This window comes from Triturus cristatus, chromosome 8 (genome assembly GCF_964204655.1).
Source record: "Triturus cristatus chromosome 8, aTriCri1.1, whole genome shotgun sequence".
Lineage (NCBI taxonomy): Eukaryota > Metazoa > Chordata > Amphibia > Caudata > Salamandridae > Triturus > Triturus cristatus.
This window is the reverse complement of record NC_140591.1, coordinates 1,070,750,636-1,070,775,027: the sequence shown is the minus strand read 5'-3', so window position 1 is coordinate 1,070,775,027 and position 24,392 is coordinate 1,070,750,636. Positions and strand designations below refer to the sequence as shown.

Below are 24,392 nucleotides of genomic sequence, written 5' to 3'. Positions count from 1 at the left end.
CATGCATGGTCTTCTGTGCTGCCACGGCCCCTCCCACCTTACCTGTATGGTCAGCTAGCTGCCCCTGACCCCGTCCCACCGTCCCTCCATGGTCTGTGTGTATGCCATCATAGTCTCACTGTTGCTCTCCATGGTGTGTCTTGCTTCTAGTGCCCATCCGGGCTGACCTCCATGGTCATCTTCCTGCTCCTGCCCTCTTGCCTCCAGCCCTCTATTTCCATGTGCAGACCCCTATTCCCTCCCTCCTGGCTTGTCTGTTCCATTGTAATGCCCCTGATCCCCTGATCCGTCCCTCCTGCCCTTTATGGTCTGTTATGCTGCAGCTTTCTCTCCTGTCTGTCCATTAAGGTCAGCTAGCTACCATTACCTCTTTCCCCTCTGTTCTCTGTTGTCCATGTGCATGGTCCTGTGTTCTCCCTATTGCTTACTATGGATTGTTATGCTGCACTACCGTCCCGCATGCCCTGTGTGGTGTGTTGTGCTGCTGCAAACCCTGATGCCTGCCCTGTAGGGTCAGTTTGGTGCACCTCTCCATGTCCCTCCTGTCCTCTGTTATCCGATTCCATGTCCCTACCCCAATTCCTCCTGCCTTCCATGATCCAATTTAGCATACTTGCGAACATTTTGAACTTGGTAAGAAGGAGATTTTGAAGAAAAACTGGGGTATTGATTTTCCCCTCTGAGTTACATTGAAAAAGAGGAGATTGTAGACAGGAGACAGATCAAATAAAGCCCATTTGAGCTTAAAAACATTGGATGTTTCCTGCCTGAATTGGGTCTGTTGGCATGTATGGTTGCCCTACCACTGCCTCTTCGTTCTGTCCAGAATGGTCTATACTATTGCCACAGCCTCTGTTGCCAGTCCTGTATTGTTGGCTTGTTACCCCTGCCCCCCTTCCCACTGCCCTCCATAGTCTGTTGTGCTGCCACTGCCCTTCCTACCTGCCCAGTGTGGTCAAATTGATGCCTCTGCAGCCTCCTACCTCCCTTCAAGTTTCAGAGACCGTGCCCCTGGCCTCTGCCTCTCAACAGTATCCTAATGAACAACTAGATTGCTAACATTCTATATTTATTACCAAAGTGTGGAACGTCTGACGTCATCTTGATGTAATCAAAACTGTAATACCTAGAACATTTGCTTTAGAAATTACATATATGAGAGGTTCTTATTTGCATCAAAATTATGGTTAGTGCTCTAAAAAACTAAAATGAGGACATATTTTCTGAGTTTTCAAATAGCGACAAAGCACTTTTAAATTATTTGTTATCTTTCTGTTTTTTTAACCAGTTGACCACTTGTTTAATCGTTTCACTTAGGGGAGAGGATGTGGTGTTACTTCCAGAGCTGTAAACTTTGCAACTGGGGAACCAGGTTGGAGTTTCTGCTTCAGCTCGACATTCTGTGATTCTGGTCAAATCACTTAATCTCCCCATGTCTACAACCAAAATTAATTTGTTCTTGTGTGATGTAACCAATGCTCATGTAAAGCACTCCAATACCTGACAAGTCTGCACTATATAAAACTGCAAAAACACAAAAAATAAAAAGTGTTTTGCACAGTTCTGTCATTGGGCTACATGTGTGCTACATCTGGGTGATATTTGTGCTGCATTTGGGCTCTTTTGTCTCTGGTGGCCATCTTGGGAGATTTATTTGTTATGAAGTTTCCTAATTTCCTCATTTACTGCAGTCTCCTGAGTAGGAAATGCTTTCAGTTTTTTACTTTGATTCCATCAAGAAGGTATTCAGATATGTCACACATTTGCCATAAATTCTGAATGTTAGCACTCTAGTTGCTCATTAGATCACTGTAGTAAAGCTACTGCTCACCACGGACGTCTGCTGCTGGTATTAAAAGTGCATGTTTCAGTCTGTATGTCAGAATTTTTTAATGAAATAGAAGAGGATTTGAGAAGTCACTCAAAATGTGCCCTAATTTTTCTTTCTTCAGCACTAATCATAATTTCTGTGGCACAATGAACCCCCTCATTGTGTTCCTTTTTAAATTAAATGTTTTAAGTGTTACCAGTTTATTCCAATCAAGATGGCTTCAGGTGTGCCATACTTTTGTCATAAGTAAGACAGTAAGCGCTCTAGTTGTTCTTAAGAACACTCTGGGATATTCTGTCATTGGGCTATACTTGGGCTACATCTGGGTGATATTTGTGCTACATTTGGGCTCTTTTGTCTGTGGTGGCCATCTTGGGAGACTTATTTGTTATGAAGTTTCCTAATTTCCTCAGTTACTTCAGTCTCCTCAATAGGAAATACTTTCAGTTTTTTACTTTGGTTCCATCAAGAAGGCATTCAGATGTGTCACACATTTGCCATAAATTCTGAATGTTAGCACTCTAGTTGCTCATTAGATCACTGTAGTAAAGCTACTGCTCACCAGGGAAGTCTGCTGCTGGCATTCAAAGTGCATGTTTCAGTCTACATGTCAGAACTTTTTTAATGAAATAGAAGAGAATTTGAGAAGTTAAAATGTGCATTAATTTTTCTTTCTTCAACACTAATCATACTTTCTATGGCAAAATGAACTCACTCATTTTTTTCCTTTTTAAATTAAATGTTTTAAGAGTTATCACTTCATTCCAATCAAGATGGCTTCAGGTGTGCAATACGTTTGTCATAAGTAGGACTGTTAGCACTCTAGTTGTTCTTTAGAACACTCTGGGAAGCTGCAGTAGAACAGAAAGGAATAAACTGACAGTCTCTGCCCTTGTTGGATGTACATGTTTTACTGAGAATGTCAGACTTCATTCTCACATGACTGAAAAAGATAATGTGAATTTACAGAAAATATGCTCTCAGTTTAGCTTATAGATCACCTTCCAAAGCTCTGTGGGAAAAGCTTGAGAAAATAGTTTTCTCTCAAAGATGATTCATGATATCCCAGCAGAAGGCTTTTTCACATGGTAAAATCACCTTAGAACATACCACAGTTCCTAAAATGAGTCTGGTACCATCAAGAAATGATTTATAATGTAACTATAAGTCTTAAAACCTTCTATTAACTGCAATGCTTTTTAATGAGGTGCTATCATGTATATTGGTCCCAAGATGGCTGCCAATACTTCTTGGATGAAGTGCTTACAGCCAATCAGATCTCACGATGAGATGTGTGGTTAGGCTCCACCCAGATATATATTTGAATTTGCTTTTGATTTTCTCAGGAACTACTGAACGGATTTACACCATTTAACAATAAAGCACGACTCTGAACCAAGGGCTACCTTTTTGCCAAATTTGGTGTAATTCCGTTCAGCAGTTCAGGCTGTAGCTGCAATTAAAGGTTCCTATGGAAAATTGCATGGGGAAAACACGTTTTGGGACCCCCTTTTTTCTCGGTCCCTGCTTGACGAATCACCCCGAGACTTTTAGGATAGGAGCGGACCGGAGCGCCCCACCAGTTTTGAAAAATTTGCGAAGATCCGTCAACCGGCGCCAAAGTTATTCCAAATAGAATGTTGCGTATTTCCTATGGATAATAGGTCCTAACTATAACTACCTACTGGCTACCGCCAGTAGGTAATATATAGGTATTACCTACTGTAAGTAGGTAGCTATAGTTAGAACCAGATTTTCCCATAGACAACGCATTTTTTGTTTGGCTAATAACTCTGGCGCCGTTTGATGAATTTTCACAACATTTTGAAAAGCAGTTTCTTTAGGTACTGTGTGGAAAGTTTCAGGGTGATTCGTTAAGTGGGGTCTGAAAAGAAGAGTGGTCCCAAAAGACGTTTTTCCCATGCAAATTCTTATAGGGTCTTATAGACACAACTACAGCCTGAACTGCTGAACAGAATTGGGCCAAGTTTGGCAGAAAACTAGATCTTGGTCCATAAAGAGTGCTTTTTGTAATTTTGTGTAATTCCGTTCAGTAGTTTGGGAGATATTAAAGTATAAAGATTCATGCATATCTTGCGATGCGGATCCACCGCAGATCCATATAGGGTGGATCCTCAGATCCATGTGCCAAGAACAATGCCATTATTGGCTGGCTGCAGCCTGAGAGGAAAGTTGTGCCTGCCATTTTGTGCATTGGGACTCAATGCCTATGGGGAAAATACAATGTAAAGTGATGGAAAGGGTCAGGTTTGAGGTACCCTGACCCCATGGGACTGATGGAGCGGTCTGTGAGAAACCTGTCACGAGCAAGAAATTGTCCAGACCCCAATTAAAAAAACACATAACCCTCCTACAGAACCACACATGTACTCACACACTCATTCACACATTCACACGTTCACACATCCACTTACATACCAACCACATACATCCAAACAGCCACTCAGACACCCACTCACAGATCCATGCAGCCACTCGCACATTCACTCACCCACCCACTCACACAACCACTTACACACCCACATAACAGCTCACACAGCTATACGGCCATTTACACACCCACTCACTCGCCCATATAACCACTCACAAACCCACTCACAAACCCACTCAGCCACTCAAATACCCATTCACACACCAACTCATACACCCACTTACACAACCACTCACACACTCACTCACATACAAATACAGCCACTCACACATCCACAAAACAACTCACACACCCATAAAACCACTCACAAACCCACTTATACACCCACACAGACACTCACATACCCACTCACACAGCCGTATAACCAATCTCACAATCCCACAGTCACTCACGCAACCACTGGCACACCCACCACTGACTGTGATACACATATAGAAATTGCAATAGCATATGTTTGCATTACATGTGTTGGTGTTTTAGCATTAAATGTGTGCAATATAACCAGCAGGCCACTTTTTTGTCCAAGGATTTGTGATGGATCTGAGGATCCATAAAATGAATTTAAAAGAAAGAAAAACTTGGTTCATTGCATTTATAGAAAGACTACAAAAGCTACCTTACCTTCATTTTAAAACTTTCAGTTTTAAAATATCTAATAGGAATTAATGTGTGAATAAAATGTATTTACAAACTTGTGAAAATGTATATTAGTAAATTGAACTTATGGTCAAATTGTAGTACAATTTATATTAAAAAAGGTGAAATTCACTAAAAAAACAAAGGTTACATGAACGTTATAGTTAGGAAATAGCATAGAAATTCAGCAGTTATAGTTATCTCAAGTAACTATAGCTTGTGCCCTAAGGTAACTATAACTCATGCCCTCACCATGCACTGCTAATTACCCCAAATATTACATCACTCATGACATCTTTTAGGACATCACTGATATTATCACTGCAACATTTGCAGTGAAATTATTGATAGGAAAGCTGTGCATGGAGGGGGATGTGAGTAATAGTACCTTAGGGCACGGGTATACCTCAAGCAGACACATTTGTTCTATGGTTCAAGTGTATGTGTGTATGGTAGAAGGCAGTCTAAACTGTTCCATTTCTGAGATAGAGAGCAGCACAACCAAAATCTTAATTGATATATAATACTATCCTTCTATTCGTTTCAGCTTTGGATGCTGCCATGGACTGCTTAACTTCTAAATACATTGCCCCCAAAATTGCCTTTTTAAACTTTCTTGCACTAGGTGATGGTACTAAATAAAGTTATAGTATCATGAGCAAATTATGGAAATGGTGCTAATAATGGATCAGAGAGCCAAAATTACACTTTACTAATATGTATAACCTATTGGCATAGAAGCAGGTTTAGTTCAACACTCTGTATGTTGCACACCAATATTGTCAAAACTTGTGTGCAAAATTCTTGATTAGTATATATGTACACTACACACCAACAAGGTTGCTTAGATCTGCTAGCACCTAAGTGGTCCTTGTTCTTGCCTTTGTACAAGTAGACCGTTTGTGACATTTTGCTCTATATTTTCCTCCTCGTCTTGCATTCTTGCTTAGAAGAACTATCACTTTGATACAGGAATCTGAATCCATGTGCATTGTGTGGCATGTTGCTTCTGTTTTGAAGTTGGTGGTAACTAGATGCATGAACCTACTGATTTTGTATATCATGATTGCAGTTTTGAATTTAACCTTGGTTTGACTGTTTGTAAAAACATCGTCAGTTTTTGAGCTCATTGAGACATGATTTATGGGTAATCTTTTTTTTTACTGTGATTAGGCACTGAAATCACAATATGTCCTCAGAGACTAATGGTGCAAATGAAAAAAATGGAAAGTGTGGGAAATGTTGCAATTTAAAAACACCTGAAATGAAAACACAAAAGGTGAGCTGTCTATTTTCTCAGGAACATCGTATGAGTGTAATAGTACTGTTGATGTACGTAATACATATTGTTGCTACCATTACCTAATCATACACATAAACGTTTTGAACTTGTGCATAAAACTATCCAAAGATCGGTGCTATAAAGACATGTTTATATTATTTGGTAATGTTTTCACTTTAATGAACATGGTGCATCATTTGCTTTAAGGACTGATGCTTTTATTTTAAAATTATTCTCTATTTATGACTTTATTTGTAAAAACAATACGTAAGTGTATGGACCCAAAGGATTTCTTATGAGCTGAATGCAAGGATTGCTGAATTCTAATGCTGCTAGTCTTGATTCTGCTTCATGGCTCTGTCTTTCACCACTTTACATATGCTGTCTTTCTATTTCACTTTTGTGTGTTCTTTTTTCATTCCTGGTTTCTCAATGTCTCATTATTTTCCTATCTTTCTTTTACTCCACATTTCTCTTTTTTCTCCTTGTCTTTCTCTTGCTCTGACGATGAAACATACGTGCCAGACCCCCAAAATAAGCGGTGGTGCTCATCACCCACAACCACCAGCAAAAATTGTGCACTGTGAGCAATTCAGGAAACAAAAATCCTCCATAATCATGAACAATTATTGACATTTCAGACTTATTAAGTAATGATGTGTACAAATATTCAAAAGGCAGCAATCCACCTCCAATATCTAAAACTCAGCAATGTGAAAAGAGTTCTCTATTTTCACAATTGACTCCTTTGGGGCCAAAGGTAACTTTACTTTAAAATGTGCTCAATGTCACTGAGTTCATGTTGGAACTTTAGAAGTTTTTGGTATTAATCATGTCTGTATTCTATCAATTAAAAAAGCCATTGTGCTACTACATTTTTGGAATTCCCTATCGATGTTGTCTCCCTTCACCAATCTTCAACAACTTGCAATAATCATTCTTTAGTTGCAGAATATTGTTTTTGAAAGCTGTGCACAGATTAGTCAAGCAGAGGTAGAACTTTAGGCCATCAAAAGGACCATTTAAATTGCAAGAGCCTGGGAATTATTAATGTATGTTCATGTCTACTGTTTTTTAATATGACAAATATGTTTTCACTTACAGTGAAAAGTTGGCATTTAACTATCTCAATAGCCTAAAATCGCTGGCAAAGGACATCAGAATTGAATCAAGCTAATACTGAAATTATATGGTTATGCTTGCCCAGCTCTGCTGGATAGAAAGCGATGGCTAGCTTTTTGTACTGTGGTCCTAGTAATGGGACTATGCGATCATCAACCAAGTCAAGGGTTGGTTGAACGAAAACAAGCAAAGTGAGGCAGGAGTATACTGGGTGCTAAACGCCATTGCATCTATGAACTGGTATATGTAAAACATGAAGCAACTCTGTGAGAAAGGAACTGCCACGAATTACATCATGTATAGTTGTGTACTGTAATCAATGAATATTCATTTTATTTAATATGTTATCATCTGCCTGCCTGCCTCCCTTTGAAGTCACTTAGTTCTGCTTGGATCCTGGGTAACAGCTTAGACTCTAGAGATACCTCATGCTTCATTTCATAAGGCATTTCCATAAAAAAAATCTAAAGAGAGGAAGCATTAGTAGCTGTTGTGCCTACCTGTGGTAAAGTAAAATATTATGTATACACTTAAATGAGAGTGTACCGGAGCTGACCAGCTGATAGAGTGCCTTCCCCATCCATACTCCCCATATGTCCATCTTAAGGCAACACATTCTGCTTTTGAAAACTACCAAATTTAACAATTTGATGTTTATCTACACTAACAGTTTTAACAATCATTGCATTTCAGTTTGATATAATCCAAACATGATGTTCTCCTTTTGACTCCAAATAGTCATAATGTATTTGTCTATGTAGTAATAGTATACAGGACACACTCTAGATGGGATCTTCTCCAATCTTCCAAACCTTGAAATCACGGCAATTCTTCCGGTCTCCTGGTCTGACCATGCCGTAGTGCATTTTGATATCAGCCTGGCCCCGCCTTCTAGACCTAGTAAGGTCTCGAACCCGCCCAGAACTATCAGGAGGTGGAAAGATATAGATGGAGAGGCTCTAGAGAGCCTGCTCAAAACCTCCATGCAGCCCCTTAAGGCTAAGGTGGAAGATGCAGCCACTTCATACACGAACTGGCTGGAGGCAGCATGCTATAACCTTGCCCCTCCTAAAACGTATCACTCCACTCGATCTAGCCCCTCTGCGCCTTGGTTCTCTGAACGTATCAGGGACCACAAATTGCTCTGTAAAAAGCAGGAAAGAATCTGGCGGAAAAATTACAAAGAGGAGGACAGAAAACTTCTCCTCTTAGAGTTAAAAAGGTATAAATATGCGATTCAAGAGGCAAAACATGAGTTTTACACGAAACGTATTAAGGAGGCTAAGGAATTATTTCGCACAGTATCGTCCCTGGCTGTCACCAAACCAGTGGAGATACCCCCTAGTCGCAAACTATGTGAAGATCTGGCGAAATTCTTCCAGGAAAAAGTAGAAAATATCTTCCGCCCACTAGACATTCGTGTCAAGACCGCCGCTCCAGATACCAACCCTGAGGCAGACTGTAATCTTCCTAGGCTTCTCAACTTCTCTCCCATTAGGAAGGAGGAGGTGGAGAGCAGACTTCAACAGACAAAATCAGGTTCCCCTAATGATCCATGTCCAGCCAGTGTGGCCAAACTGGCCTCTTCGGCCGTGGCCGCAGGGCTCACCCCACTGTTCAATGCGATGCTAGACAAGGGGGAGTTCCCCTTACGCTGGAAACAAGCTTCCATCTTAAGTGATTTATGTAGAGAAGTGGGAAAGTACCAATCATGGAACTAAAGTATATTGTTTTAACTTAGTAGCAGGTAATCTTTTCTATGGAATAGAATTAGTCAACTACCAGGTACTAGTGGGACAACTTGCCCTTAGGTACCAGGCTCAATTTAAGTATCTTGATAGAGCGAATACAATTTGTCCACATGTGTCAGATCTAAGAACTTGTTGTGCCACAGCATACTGACTAAGTCCCAAAAGGTGACAAATCGGAATAATCCACTTGGAGTGGGGTAAAAGATACTTGGGGTAGAACAATAGAAAATGAACCTCAGTTTCCTTGACTGAAGGACGTATCAATGCTTCTGGAGGGGCTTGCCTACTGCCCCATTGTGGTGAAAGAGGAATGGGGAGTCATCGGTTGGAAAATCGTCTCAAGCCAAGATTAAAACTGTCATTTCAAGTTCAAGACTGAAGGAACATTGGCCTGACTCACACAACAGAGGGTGCTGGATGTATGTCTTTACAACACATGCCTTTATCAAGCACGCCATTACCATGCATGTACTACCACGTGTTAACCATTACAACATGAGTAATTACATCATGGACCTCTAACCATGCATTTTTGAGATTTTATATATATGTGTGGGTATATGTATACACATACATTTGTATTCACTTTAGTTGTCTATTTGATGGTACTAAGAAACCTTTGGTGAAAAGCATTTATAGAATTCACTCTTACCCACCTGGAATTCTATGTGTAGTCATCTTGTGTCAAACTAAATTTACAAGGTAAAAGAGACAATTATGTCCACAGCCATACAGTTGAAATCAGTCGGAATGGAAAATGAGTATGAATTTAGAATTTTCTCTTTCATGTCTTTTGCGTCATCAAAATGCTGAAGGGAATTCATGCAGTTTGCTCTGCAATTCCTGTCTGTGGGTACCCAAGCAATGATGTTGTAACCAGCCAAAATGAAAGTACCTTTGAAAGCAGAGTCCAATTTTTGTGGATCTATCTGCTGTATTCAATTTTCTGAAGCAGCTGCACATTAAGCATGAAGAAACTCATCCCTAAATACTTCGAGATAACTAGTGCAATGGAGTAGAAGGTTGGCTGCAGGGAGGAAGGTGTTTTGGACAGTGCCACATTGGGCAAAGGTGCAAAAACAAAGCACCTGTGGTAGGTTAGGATGGTCATCTGTAAGGAAGACAGACAAGCTCATGGATCTCTTTGGGAGAGAACTAATGCAGCGGGTGGGCACTGGGATGCAGGGTGGGTAAGGGGAGAAGAGGGAAGTTGCACATGAAAAAATTGATTCTTTTAAGATACAAAAGCTCTATATTCTTTTTTTCTATTATTGCTATTTGGTACAGGACAGCAGCGGTGGCCGCTCCAATGCCCCCAGAGATTAAAAATAAAATTGTAATAAAGTTAATTTATTACCATTTAAGAAAAATAAAATGGTAATAAATTAACTTTATTACAATTTTATTTTTCATCTCTGGGGGCATTTTAGTTAGTGGGGTGATGCTCCTTCGCTCTAATGGAGCGACCACCGCTCGTGTCAGGAAGGGTTGGGGTCTGCACCACTCTTGGAGTTGCCAGCTGCCACTGCAGGACAGGTAGATTTAATTGTTATTACTGATTACTAGTTTGATTGATAAGGGGCTGACCTATTATTAAGAACTATGACAAAACCTAATATTATTAGTCTTAATACCAATGGATGCAACAAATCATGTAAGTAACACGCCATTTTAACAATCATAGTCTGGCTTAGAGACAATAGAGCCTTTATTCTATTATTAGAGGAAGTGCATCTAATGAAACAGTATGAATCTAAATAGAAATTATGTGATGTTTTGTACAACTTATTGTTCCTCTGCCTCATTAGCGCAGAAAAGCATAACAGTTCTCCTGGCAAGCAGCTTCCAGACTCAAGAATGGAAAGAGATACACAGGGCAGATGGCTTTTAAATGCTTTCATTGTTAAAGAACAGTTCTTTCTTTTGACTCCTATTATGGCCTCCCAGTCTAGAGTCTTTTGCTCGCCCTTGCTTCTCTGCCTGGTAGCTTTATGATCGGGGATGACTTCAATTTTATACAGTCAAAAAAACTCAACTCCTCCAATCCTTTGTGACAGCAAAGAAAACCCTGGCTAGCTAGAATATTAGAAGGTTCCAAAAGAGATATGAGATTATGCCATCCCTGGAAAGCACAAATGAAGCTGGCACATCAATTTGCTTGCTTTTCAGGCCATAACACATCTGAAGGTAGGCTCAACTTTTTCTTGAGTATGGAGAAATTTAATAGGCAAGTTACAGTTTATGCAGACTTGTCTTTCTGACCACTCCACAGTAATACTCAAGCTCCCTATTCGTGAGATCCATACTTCGCTCAGTAGACAGCATTTTGATAACTGTTTGCTATTGGACCAGGAATTCATAAAGAAATTTTAAGATCAGACATCAAATAAAATTAAGGGGCATTATAAACAATCTGGGAAGTGTTCACTGTCTCTGCTAGGGTAGTATTTTATCCTGCTTAAGTTATAAATAGTAAACGAGCAACAACTTTTTACCTTCATTAAAAGACCCTACTGTTGGCCGAACTAACATTAAGTAGTGTGAACAATTCTATTACATACGTAGATGGGTGGAAGTGATGGACGTGTTGAAAAGGTACTGATTTGAGCAGAAAACATTGAAATCCCAAACAATAGGTCAACAAGTTTATGAAGAGAGTGAATATGCAGGGAAGCTATTAGTTTGGAGAGTAAAAGCAAGTAAAACCCATAATGAGATACACATTATCAAAGGCCTGAATAGCAGACCATTGATAACTGATAAAGCAGAGACTGGGTAGAAGTTTCTTAAGCATTATGAAAAAAGCCATTGCTGTGACGTCTATGCCACCTAATACAGCTATGTAAACATTTTTAACACACATGCAAAAACTTCTTTTGATACGTGGCAAGACTATGAAACTGATCATCTCATTTTCAAAAGAAGAGATTGAATCTGTCATACATAGTTCACCTTCATACAAAGCCACAGACGAGGTTGGGTTTCCATCAAGATGGCACAAGGTCTTTTTGGAAGAGGTGTGGGGCTCTCATACCACATTTTAACGCAAATCTGAGCCGATGGGGGAGATATCTTCTTCATTACATTAGGGTGTTCTAGATAGCTTTTTAAAACCCAGGAAACCTCGTTTAGATACTAGCTCATGTTGCTCATTTGATTGATAAATTCAGCTTACAACATTTTAGCAAACACTATGGTGAATACTTTTCTGAATGTGATCATGACCACAATGATTTTGTTCTGACAAGGTAACTGTATGCAAATACATATTGTGGCATTTAGACCATTGATGTTTTTCCAGAAATCAGATTCCTGCAGTAATGATTTTTTTACATGCAAAAAAAGCGTTTGACCTTGGTTGCAGGGATTTGTTTTTGTTCTGTTATAGAATGCATTTCTCATCCAAGCTCAAGAGGATGATCTCAGCCATGAACTCCCAATCCTTGGCTACATTTGTTATTAACTCTAATCTGTTTAGGTATATAACTATTACCAGGGGCTGTTTATTGAACAAAAGGGGATAGCTGTTAGAGATGCACCCCACTTAAGTCCATAATACCGGATACACTGAAGCTTAAACTCTATGTAGACGGTATAGCTTAGCTCAATAGTGGAAGAAGATAACATAAATTAAACATTAAAAGTAATTAGCCTGTATGCAATGCTGCGAGGATACAAGATTAACAAAACTAGAGGTTCTACTATTCAATGATGATGTAACTGTTCTCCCCATATTGTTTCAAAGTGGCTATAATCAAGACATATACATAACTTAGAAGTTGAGATTTTTGAAACCTTAATGACCTATATGCCCTCAATTATGGTGTCCTGATGCAGAAGACTAGGGGCCTTATTATGAGTTTTCCATCTGCCCCCACCAGCAGTCCACAGCCGCATTACAAGTGGGTCCGGAGATGTGGAAGCGGGGATCTTGCAGTGGTGGTGAGTACTTTTCCCAAATATATTGATGCCTGTGTGTGCATTTTGACTGCAGATTTGTCGGATGCACACATATGCATTATATATGTGGAAAATGACCATATATCCATTATCGAGGCTCATCCCATATGTGGGCAGTCCTGGCAATGGGTCATAATCCTCAGCATGAAGATCCTGCTGTGAAGGGGGAACCTGGAGAAAGATATCCATGCAGGATTCTGCCTGGAAGAAGAAATCCTTTGTTGCTGCTACCTTGAAGCAGGCGGTCGGACCACCATGGTCCAATCGTGGAATAGGCAACTCATAATACGCATGGCGATGCAACTCCCCTGTACCACCCTATGGTGGCTACCTTTCCCACTACCGTGAACCCGGTGGTCTGCTGGTGGTCTTGGTGTTGCGGGGCAGTCTTCCCAAAGCTGATCTGCCCAACTCGTAATAAAGCAGTCTAACTGCCGAGCTGACCATGCTCAGACTACTACCGCCGATATAGCGTTCTACGGGATCGCCAAAGTTGGTATAAGGCCCTAAAACAGAACTACAAAAAGGGTGTACTTACCCTTAAGCATCAGAATCTCCTTTAGATTAATATTTTACAGCTTTACCATTTTTACTTCTAATCCCTCTTGTGAGAAAGCCAATTATTAGTTGGGGTAGATGGTAGTAGAGCGCTAACAATAAAGTCACCCATTTTTTAGCTCCACTCAAAGGCTTCAGTAATTTGAATCTGAGCTCAACCCCTGGTAGCTATGACACAGAGCAATAGGCTTAACTTAAGGAAAATGTATAAATTATTTAGGCACACTAAAACAGTTAAAAAGTCAAAAACACAATTCAATAAAGATCTGACCTCTATTTGGCGTTTGGACAAAATATCGATATATTGGAAAATAAATATTGTGATACCCAAATATTGTAATGCACAAATATTGTTGCAATTGAATATCGTTTTTTGAGGTAAGTTATTTTGTTTTAAATAATATCGATGTTGTTAATATCTTTTTCAATAAGATAGTGGTGAAGAATAAAGATTTTTGATTATTAGAATGGTTTTTAGTTGATATATTAATGTTATGTGTAACTATATTTTCTATAAAGCTTATTTTTTATAAACATAGATTGTATTTTAAGTGATTAAGGGCCACTTGTACAGAATTTAAGTATTGCAATTTTCTAATTGCGATTCTAAATTGCAATTTGTAATGTAAGAAAACGTAAAAGTTTTCAATAGCGATTCCTAATGGGTTGCACATTGACCTACCTCATGAATATTAATGAGCTACGTTGCAATTTAAGTCCCATTAGGAATGATCGCCATAACAAGGAGGGTGGCCTGCAGGGGTCAGCATACCACCATGTCTGTGAATGCATTTTAATAAAGGAAACTTTTTTCTGATGCAGCCTGTTTTCCTTAAAAGCAAAAAGGATACATTTAAAAAGAGAAAAAACTAACTTTGAAGTTTTTTAAGTGTAGGTAGTGGTCCGTGGAACCACTGTCTGCTCTTAAAAAAGTCTTTTCCTAACATTCTCAACCGGGTCCCAATTGTGAATGGTTACTACTACCTTTTAGTAGTCAGTAAAAAATGAATGTTTTATGAACGCAATTTGGTTGCAAAACATTCATACATTGCACTGCAATTTGGTATCTGGAATGGATCCGTTAACCACGCCCGTTTAAAATACTGAATCACTAAACCAACTTTCCATTCAGTAACAAGTTACCAAATCATGATCTGGTGTTGTACATATGAAAAAGCATTTTTGCTGTCAGAAATGGCCTGATCAGTCCATTTTCAACCACAAAACTATTTTGTACATATGGTCCTTTGAATGGTTTATATAATTTTTTATAGTAATTTGTAGTGTCATAGTGGGTTGTTGTGTTTGTAGTGGGACAGGGTGAAAAGTTAATTAGTCAACGACATTTATGAATTAATATATACATTCTATTTAATTATATAATTGATATTTATTCAATAAATCATGTACAATTGATTTATTTAGGGTATATGTTATTTGCGAGCTGTTCAAACTACAACCCACATCTACAGACTTCCTCGACAGATATGCGACCACCGTAACCAACACGAACCACACACTGATCACCTGGAACATCCTGTCCACCCAGAACACCACCTCCACCATGAAATCCATCCACTTGGGAGCTCCCAAAGACCCATGTTTGCATCACATCTTCAACCTCAGAAACCAAATGATTGGCCAGGAACTCACCACCCTACTCAACATATATATCATCACTGCAACATTTCACAATGCCTGGAAACATGCTGAAGTCAGACTACTTCTATCATTAACATTCAACTCATGACAAACCTGGAACAGAACCAGCTACTCAGTGCCTCCCAATCCATCTTTTGCAGCAATCACAGCACCCAAACTGCCCTGATCTCAGTCACCGACTACATCTACACCCTCCTCAACCAAGAAGAAACAGCAGCTTTGATCCTTCTCGACCTCTCGGCAGCCTTCGACACTGTATCCCACCACACGCTGATCAAAAGATTCCACCATATCGGTATTTAAGGGGAAGTACAGTAATAACCTAGAGGATCCACCACACACCTTTCAACTCTGAACTAAAGACATCACCTGTGGTGTCCCCCAGGGCTCATCCTCAACCCCATGCTCTTCAATGCATATATGACCCCACTGGCCAACATTGTCAGATCCCACAGTCTCAACATAATTTCCTACACAGACGAAACCCATATTCATCCTTTCACTCACGATGACTCCACCAGCACCAGAACCAACTTCCATAGATGCATGAGAAACGTTGCAGACTGGATGAAAAACAACTGCATGCAGCTGAACACTGACAAGACGGACCTACTGATCTTTGGCAACACTAGCAAACACATGGAATGACTCCTGGTAGCCATCAGACCTAGGACCCACACCCACTCCCTCCGAGCAAGCCAGATACATCGTAATCATCATTGAGAACAAGCTCACCATGAAATTACAGATCAGCGCTATCTCCTCAGCCTGCTTCCTCAGGTTGCACATGCTACATAAGACAATCAAGTGGATACACCTTCATATGAGACTCACTGTGACACAGGCTCTCATCACCAGCCGACTGGACCACGGCAATGCCCTTTATGTAGGAATCACCGCACCCCTCCTACAGAGACTTCAGATCTACAGAACACCGCAGCCAGACTCATCCTTGGTCTTCCCCGACAAACCCACATCACACCCCACCTCAGGCAACTCTACTGGCTCCCAGTACAAAAAATATGCCAATTGAAGCTGCTGACCCATGCACACAAGGCTCTACACAACCAAGGACCTGCATACATTAACCACCACCTGAACTTCCACCAACCACCGAGAAGACTATGCTCTGCTTCCGTTTCACTTGCCCATTCTACCCTCATCTACTGAAGCAGAAGAGGAGAATGTTTCTTTTCCCAAATCACAGCAAATACCTTGAACAGCCTCCCCATGCATCTCCAGACCATCACCTCCCTTCTAGAATTCCAAATGGCCCTCAAGGCCTGGATCTTCGAACCCGCCTCCGGGACCTGCAAGTGTCTGGATACCCTGTGAGGTGATTAGCCGCTCTTTATAAATCTTGATTGACTGAATTATGCAGTTTATTGAATAGCTATTTATTTTACATATATTTTAGTTGTGGGCTGTTAGATTTGAAGGGGTCTAGGGTGGTAACTTCATTAAGTAATAATGAATTAATTATTATTTTATTAATACTTTTTCATTAGTTATTTCGTTAGTTTATAATTATGTAAACTATAGCATACTGATTTATTTTACTGATATTTTAGCAGCAGGATGCTAGGTTTTTAGTAGTATAGGCTGGAAAATTAATACATTTAATAATTATTAATTATTATTTGCAAATAATTATTTAATTGAATTTTAAATATTTACACCATGGAAAACGTATTTATTTTAATTATAATTTAGTTTTAGGCAGCTAGGTTTGTAGGGGTCTAGGTTGGGACGATAATTAAGCATTAATTTATTAACAATTAAATATAAATTGTTAATTCATTATTTAATTGATATTAAATATGTAAATTGTGGAATACTTATTTTTTAAGTTATCTCTAGGGTGTGGGCTGCTAGGTTTGTATGGCCGTAAGATGCACTGGTAATTCATTAACAATTGGACAATACTTTTTAAAAAATTGATCATTCGTTTTGCTTTTGAATAATTATTGTGTAAATTGATTATTGATTTATTATTAGAATATATGTATAATTTATGTTAATTAAAAAATTATACTAAGATTTTAGGATTTTTTCTACATTCATGGTGTTACTTATATATGTAATGTGTTTGAAGTGAAGTACGTTCCCTACTTTTTGTTTAGACTGCAGTAGGAATAGCAAACTTGCAAATTAACACGGTCCCTACTGTTCCACTGTTTACAGTGGGAATTGTAAATCTCAATCCTCCGAAATCCAATGCTTTCCCTGGTGTTTCACAGACTGGAGTGGAACTAGTGAATTTGACCCCTCCAAAGTCCATCACTTTCCCTACTGTTATGATGTTTGGAGTGGGAATAGTACATATTTACGCTCTGAAATCCAAGAATTTCCCTACTGTTGATGGGACTAAAGTGGAATCAATAAATCGTACCCTACCAAAGTCCCACACTTCTTGCTGTCATAAGTAAGATGGCCGCTGAGCGGGAGCAGTGAGAACAAGTTCTGGGTTCCGGGATCACCTTATGGTGTCACCCAGCCATCCACACCCAAAATGTTGGGAATATACTACAAAGCATTTATTTACTTTTACTAAGTACTCACCAGCTTGAGCCTTGCTGTTCTGCGGGTCTTGGTGGGTGTCTTCTCGCCTCATCATGGAGCTGCTCCTTCTCGTCGCCGGACGGACCACTGGACCAGCCTGCCTTTGCACAGAGACTCAGTCGCTTCTGGGCTTACGCTTTACGGGAATCTGCCCAGGACGCGGAGCACTGCCGTTTCTTGGGAGCATCAGTCCACCGTGATTGTCCTGGGGTGCTGCGACCACAGAGGAGTCCGTGCCAGTCTGCTTGGCGGCGACAGAGATTTCCAGATCTGCCTCGGGTTGGAGGTACTGAGGTTTTGGTATTCCGCACCTGATCTACCCGCGAGCATAGCCCCATATCAATCGGCGGATTCAGTGATCTCGGCGGAGCCTGCATCAGACTGCCTGACAGCTACGGAGGGACCGGCTCCCACGGGTGTAGCCTCATATCAATCGGTGGATGCAGTGTTCTCGGTGGAGCCAGCACCAGACTGCCTGACTGCTACGGAAGTTCCAGCTCCCCCTGGGGTGGGAGGTGCTGCGGGCTGGTGTCCCGTATCTGATCTCCCCGCGAGCTAAGCCACAGGGAAATTGATGGGTCTTTGTTGGGGGTTCTTTCACTGGGTTGTTCCCTCTCCTCATCAGATGGCCTATTGATTATGGCTGCTGCCGCACTGATACCCATCCACCTACGTTCTTTTATGGGCCTGGATCCGTATGCGAGAACAGTCCTCCTGGGTCTTTGGGCCCACATCGGCTTCCATTTGAGGTGGTGCGATTGAGGTTTCCAGCCCCTGCCAGACTGTCTTCAGTGGAGAGATTATGACTCAACTAAGTAGTAGCCTTGCAGAGGGGCAGACCCAAAGCCCGACTCTCTCGACGTCAGGAACCGCAGTTTTTGCTTGGGGATGACTTTGGGTTGCCTGGATCAGAGGCGGTTGGTTTCTGGCTCCTGTCAGGATGATCGTGACAGCTGGAAGACGAGTCCATTTTGCCTCCTTCTTTTACACTTTTGAATAACTCTTCAAGATAACCTTCGTTCACCAGCTCAAAGGGAAGCAGGACCAGGAAGATCAGCACAGCTGATCATAGAAACAAAAAGATGAATGTGCTCAGCTTGCACAGGCATCAAAAGGAAGGTAGTGCTATTCACTATACATTCCTTTGCTGCTATGGGAAAAAACTTGTAGTTATTATCCCCGGATTCACTCATCCCAAGGATCGTCCATATGATAAAGGAGATCCGTCTGGATGCCAAGGGCATTCTAACACTTCTAAGAGGTACACTTGTAGGTCCTCTCTTCTGGCCCATTCTAACAAATGTCATTAATATAAGGTTGTACACCCTATGCTCTTACCGAATCGGTTGTCTCGCATTGTCCCCTTGCATACCATCAACAGTCTAGGCTGAAACTAGGCCCATCCCCAATAGATCTACTAGGGTTATTGCCAATCGCTTTTTTTCCATTTCAAATAAAAGAAAACATTAGGATCCCTTACTTTTGCTCCCACCCTACAAGGTTTCACCTGACCTCTCTAGTAATGGAGATAAGCCTTGGCCCTGCAGGACCCAACTCCTTCAGGAATATTTACCCACCTAACCTCTCCAAAAACGTGATTAAAAAATTAAACACCGGTTTCTCAAAACCTGACCCGAAATATTAATCCCAGAGGTTTATGTTTGTGTCAACAAGGGTACACTATCCAATGACCTCATCAGCAGAGCACGAGCTCGTTGGAGGTCAGTCTTCTCCTTCATGCTTCATATACCGGGATCCAGGAAAACCCTGCATGGCATCAAACTCTCAACCTCTATCTCACTCTTCTTCAATACGAATGCCACCATCACCCTCTACAATAACGGTATGATCCTAGTCCAATCCTCCAATGAAAACGTAGCTAGGAAGGATACTATCTTCCCTACTCTCAAAAAAGCTGCGATAGCTAAGGACAATCTTCCCAGCCTAATCCATACCACAGCACACAATCTCACTCTCATACCCTCTACCGCTATTGGGAAGTCCTCAACCCCTCTTAACCCTCCTCTTTCCCTAGGTGATATCAGATCCTTTCAATACCCTAATTTAGTCTCAGTAGACTACTCACGCTCCCCTAGACCACATCGACATATACTTCTCTGATCTCTTTGCGACCACACCTCAAGCCCAGTGGTGGGGCATACCATCACCACCGTCCTTTCTCTACCCCATGCACGATACCACCAAACATACCATCATTGCTATTGAAGTCTGGGATCTTGCCCTACATGGATTGTACCCAACCCACTCCATCCCACCACCCCTCACCCACCCCCTTTCCCTTACTTCTATCTCACCCCACCACCCCATCCCCCTTTCCTCTCACCACACGAACCGGTACTACACAACCCATCATTGAATCATTGGCTCTCCCTGACCTCTCAATGACCGCCTCTGCCCCACCAGTTTCCCTGAGAGATAACACTTCTCCGGTGGAACCCTCCACGCAACCACTATCCTCTAGCCAACATTCAGAATTTCTTATCTGAAAGCCCTCTCTATCAATCATCTCCCTCTGCTCAGATAGCTAAGCGCACTAGGGAACCCACCCTTGAGCCGCTCAAGCGCTGTCCCTGTCTTAGACATGCATCCCTCTCACCATACCCTGAAAACTATTCCCCTCCCTAATCCCCCCTCCTACCCCAGAAGAAAAAAGTTCAAGCTATTAAACAATGATATCGATGCTCTCCTCCTCTCTTATGCCCTCCCACTAACCACCGACAAGACACCTCTGATCCCAGGCAAGACCCCTATGAGCCTAATAAAAACCATCCAGGCCAACCCGAACAGGGAACCCTCCCACAAACTCAGAGTTATAAACAACGACAACCTCAAACGAGTCCAACCACTCACACACCTCTCCAATTGAAATATGTACTACTCAATTGCAGATCTGCGAGTAAGCATGCAGCCGACATCTTTGACCTCATCCTTAACAACAAGCTTGATATCATCATCCTCAAGGAAACCTGGTTAAAAGGTTCGTCCACCCCTATCCTTGACCTTTTAGTCCCACCTAGCCATGACATAATTCGATTAGACAGATCCATAAAACAGGGTGGAGGTTTAGCCTGTATACATTTAAATACACTCTCGGTCTCTCACTCTGATTCCTCCGAGCTGACCTCCAGTGAGTACTTATGCATCAACATCTCCAGCAACCACCGCCCAATATGCAAATTACACACATTCTACCACCCCCGGAAGACAATATTTGCTTCATTGAACAATTAGTGGAAATAATCTCCTCCAATGATGACACCCTAGTTTCCCAAATATTCATGGGAGACCTCAACCTTCACTGGTCTAACCCAAATGACCAAGCTGTAAACTGTCTAAAAACCTTCATATTGAAGCACGAGCTGACACAATATTGCAAAACACCAACCCATAACAAGGGTGAAACACTGTACCTCATTATCTCCAAAGGAAAAACCATCTCAATGAATGCCATTATCCCTTGTGACTGGTCTGACCATTACTGCGTCTTCTTCTTAATTAACAAGAAGGTATCACCGAAGAGGGTCCAACCCAAGAAAACAAAACAATGGAAAAGGAACCTTAGGAATATTAACTCTATGGATCTAACATCCCGCTGTAGAAAGGCCCTGACTCCTGAACCGGACATGTTGGATGTGCATGTCCTCACCGACTTCTATAACACCACCTTTGCTGGCATAGCCCCTCTACAACAAAAAGGGCCTCCATCAAAATCTCCACACCTTGGTTCAATGACAACCTAAACTCTGAATGTCGCAACCTAAGGTCAGCTGAAAGAACCTGGAGATCAGTACCCTCCACTGATCATCTAATTCACCTTAGATCGGTCAGGAAGACATATAACAAAAAAAATCATGACTGCAAAGGCTGACTTCTTCTGAACACAACTCAATCAAGCCAAAAACCACCCCAAGAAACTATTTGAAATTGTTAAACAACAATCGAGCAAGAAACCCAACAGCTCTGACCTTGCCGACGGCCTTCCATCTTCAAACGAATTGGCGATCTTCTTCACTGAGGAAATAAAGAGCATCAATATCGACCTGGAAGCAAAGAGGGCTATTTTCCCATCAGCAGGGAGAGGCTCAGCCCCTCCAATTCTGGAACTAAGAATGACGCCTCTTGGTCCTCCTTTCCCCCCTAAGCGAATGAGAAATTTAAATTTACAACATACTGCAGTTGATCAACGCGTCTTATCACTTCATCGACCCGCTACCGCCTCCCATTTTCAAAGACATCAAGGATACCATGCTCCCCGTTTGGACTGAGATTATCAAAGCCATGCTATCACAAGGCACGATCCCCGACTGCTTAAAAGTAGTGCAGATCTCCCCCATTCTAAAAACACCTAATGCAGACAGATATGATCTCAACAACTTCCGGCCCATCCCCTCCATCCCCATGCTAACTAAACTGCTGGAAAAATGCATGCAAATGCAACTTTGTGAACACATGGAGTATTTCCAACTTGTGGACGAACATCAATCCGGATTATGGAGAGGCCACAGCACGGAATCTGCTCTCACTCACATTTTGGATGACATTTTGATTATGCTAGACCACAATGAATCATGCCTCCTGATTCTCCTTGAACTCTCTTCAGCCTTCGACACTGTTAACCACGACGATCTCTTATCCAGTCTTGAACAGATGATGGGCATCTCAGGGCTGGTATTGCGATGGTTTATGTCCTTCCTCCATAATAGATCACAAAAAGTCAAGGTAAAGCAATCCTTATCCCAGCCCTCCTCAGTCTCGATGGCGGTTCCACAGGGGTCGGCACTATCGCTGATACTCTTCAATTTATTTCTAGAACCCTAGGGAATACATATGGATGCTACAAACATCCTCTTCCACATGTATGCGGATGACACTCAACTCTATCTGAAAATCTCCTCTTCTGAAGATTTCGTCTCACTCAACTTGACCCTCAAAACTGGCTAACTGACAACCACCTCATGCTGAACACCTCAAAAACGAAATTTCTTCTCATCGCTCTGCCTAATCAGACCCCAAAGATTGACGACCGGCTGAAACATCTTACAGCCCTAAACTGCACTCCCCGCATTATCCACTCTGCGAAATCCTTCAGAATCACACTGGATGCGCACCTGAGCATGCAGAATCATATTAGCAATGTAAGCAAGGGGGCTAAAACACAAGATGAACACTCTAAGGAATCCAAAACCTTTCTTTCCACAAGAGGAGTTCAAGATGACAGTGCAAGCTCTGGTGCAGCCTAGGCTAGACTATGGTAGTCCCACGCCCCGTTGACTTCCCAAATATAGCTTGGCCCCTCTAAAAGCATCCATTAATACAGCAGCTAGACTGCTCACTGGATCAAAAAGAAACAAGTACATCTCCCCAGCTCTCAAATCCCTAAACTCACTGCCATATGAGGGAAGACTACAGCTAAAGATAGCCTGCATGACTCAAAAGGCCCTACATCTGAAGACTCCCACATATCTAGCTCAAAAACTAGAAGTGTCTGGAGGTTGCAGACAGTCAAGAAGTGAGGCTCATGGCTCTTAAAGCCACATATTTTTCACAAAATGAGAACGAGTCTCAGAGCCTTCTTAGGCGCTGCCCCAAAGCAAAGATCTGGAACTCTCTTCCTCCGGAAGTCTGACAAATTTTTTCCACGACTACCTTAAAAAAGGATGTGAAAAAAAAGTCCTAATGGCTAAGTTACTGCCTTAATTAGCTCTGGCCCACTACTCATTGATTACCGCCTGATTGAAAATAAGATTGCTGGACACATTTGAATCCCAGTATCCCGTCATGCTAATTTTGTAGCGAAGATTATCAAATTTTCTTCACCATGGCCTGTATCCCACATACCGTAACTATGTTGCATGACTATTTTGCTGTATTATGTATGCTCCTGTAATTCCCACCCAAATTGTAAAGCGCTCTGATACTCACCTGGGTCAAGTTCGCGCTATATAAAACTTTCAAAATAAATAAATTAAATAAATACTGCTTCATTGACTGTAGTGGGAAAAGTAAATTTCACCCCTCCAAAATCCAACACTTTCCCTACTCTTGCACAGACTGGAGTGGTAACAGAGAATTGTACCCCTCCTAAGTCCAACACTTCCCCTGCAGTTGCACTTTTTGGAATGGGAATAATTCATTGTATCCCTCCAAAATCCAATGTTTTCCCTAGTGCTACACAGACTGGAGTGGTAATGGTACATTTTACCCCTCCGAAGTCCATAACGTTCCCTTACCGTTGCGTAAACTAGAGAAGGAATAGTATATATAGTTAATATTCTTAGGCTCCAACAGCTTTCATAGTGTTGGTCAAATAGAGTTTATAGCTTTAATTGTCTTTATTTCATTTTTTAATTAACACAGTTTTTATTTTAAAATATTATTTTAATGTTTGCAGAATTTTATGTAAATGTGTTTTTTTTATTTTTCCAAGTGGGACTTTTGAATACCATTCATCTTACCTTGTGGGCTACACGGATTACATAGGAGTGACTCAATAATATTTACAAAGGCGGGTTTTACTAGATAAGAATGGTTATATTAACAGATAATACTACAGGT

The 24,392-nt window shown here is 41.2% G+C and overlaps 1 long non-coding RNA gene across 6 annotated transcripts in view; it reads left to right on the top strand.

The window, feature by feature from the left end:
• Window positions 1-24,392, top strand: part of LOC146805388 (uncharacterized) — a 272,286-nt gene that overhangs the window by 187,506 nt on the left and 60,388 nt on the right. For all 6 annotated transcript variants that reach the window (XR_014967839.1, XR_014967835.1, XR_014967838.1 and 3 more), the window contains exon 3: window positions 6,093-6,198. This is a non-coding gene — a long non-coding RNA (uncharacterized LOC146805388). The remainder of the gene's footprint in view (window positions 1-6,092; window positions 6,199-24,392) is intronic.